General features: G+C 48.9%; 1 protein-coding gene across 1 annotated transcript in view; it reads left to right on the forward strand.

Moving 5' to 3' along the window:
* The window catches only part of Cntrl (centriolin), a 327,805-nt gene that overhangs the window by 213,869 nt on the left and 112,436 nt on the right, over positions 1 to 1,500 (forward strand). The gene's annotated exons all lie outside the window — the stretch shown is intronic.

The following is a 1,500-nucleotide window of genomic DNA, read 5'->3' on the forward strand; positions in this document are numbered from 1 at the left end:
ACTGTGTCTGGGTGGTCATCTCTGGTGAGCTGCCGTAACGACGTGCGCGCTGGCACGGATGCTAGAGTCCTCTGCAAGGGGAACAAGTTCTAACCTTGGCGTCATCTCTCTAGCTCCTGCCCCCAGAAGCTTAAAAAAAAAAAAAAAAAAAAACGTTGTGTTTTGTTTTGTATGTGTGGCTGCCTGTGCGTGTCATGGCAGGTCTGATAAGAGGAAAACCTGCAGGAGTCGGCTCTCCTTCCACCATGTGTGTTCTGGGAATTGAACTCCTCAGGCCTGGAGACAGGTGCCTTTAAAACTGGCTGCCCCATCTGGCTGCCCTTCCCCCATATCTTTTAGGGAAGACCCACAGCGTTTGTTATTCATGCTAACTCTCTGGATTCCTAAAGCATGTTTTAACAAGGGCTTTCAACATCCTCTCACCGAATCCTTCTGGCTATAGAGCAGATCCTCAAAAGCGGGATATATCTTTTTAGTGTCTCTTCTAGGCAAGTCCTAGCTTCACCTGAGCCTGGACCTGTTCTGTACCTGATGTCATGGCATCACTTGGAGATGGCCCTAACCAGTCCAGAGGTTCCCTTTGGGCTGGTCCGCACACCAGGTGGACCATGAATGGAAGGAAAGATAGCACCCTGCTGTGCACAGCACTTGGCACTGGATAAATTATGGTCTCCTTAGCAATCTTTAGTTGGCACGAAGGTAGGTATCTGTAGAGTTAGAACATAGGGGTAACGTTGTCGAGCAGTTCTGTCTGGAAGGCACGGCTAGCCAGATTAGTGTGGTCCCCCTCCGAGTAAGTGTACAAGTTTGTGTGCTCCCCATGTGTGCAGTCTTCAGGGATGCTCTACAGCAGGTAGGAACCATCCGAGGTCACGCTCCAGGCTGAACAGTGCAGAGGGAGAAACCCTCAGGAGCACGATTTTCAAACTGGGATCTGCAGAATTCTGTGAGGCACCTCTGTGATCCTACCAACAGAATTCAAACTCCACGTGAGAGGTGAGACAGTCTGATGCTGACGAGGGTAGCCCAGTGGAGGGCCCGAGTTAAAGCTGCCTTTTGTAGCTGATTACCAGCCTCACTGTCCCCACCAGATTACTTAAGTGACGTGACTGACACTCCCGGTAACAGACACGTTAAATCTTTCAACAGTCGCTCATTCCCTTGGAAGGAAAGGCTTGCTGCTAAAAGAAAATCTGAAAAGCACTGGTGGGCAGGCAGGTGTGGGAGACTGGCAGTATGGGGACTCACAAGAAACAACGTACGTGAGAGCACAGTCAAACTCAGTCTTTTGAGTGTTTCTTTTTTTTTTCCATTTTGGTCAGTGTTGGCTGCATGTAGTTACAGACACTCAGCCAACTCCTCTCTGCCCTGAATCAGTAAGGTCCAACAACCTAAAACTGAAGTTAAAATTTAAGGCCCCATCAAGTATGAATGCAAAGTCCAGTGAACATCTTCAAAGCAGCCCTAGTGCAGACAGAAACAAAACTCTCAGAGACAGGA

This window comes from Meriones unguiculatus, chromosome 8 (genome assembly GCF_030254825.1).
Source record: "Meriones unguiculatus strain TT.TT164.6M chromosome 8, Bangor_MerUng_6.1, whole genome shotgun sequence".
NCBI lineage: Eukaryota > Metazoa > Chordata > Mammalia > Rodentia > Muridae > Meriones > Meriones unguiculatus.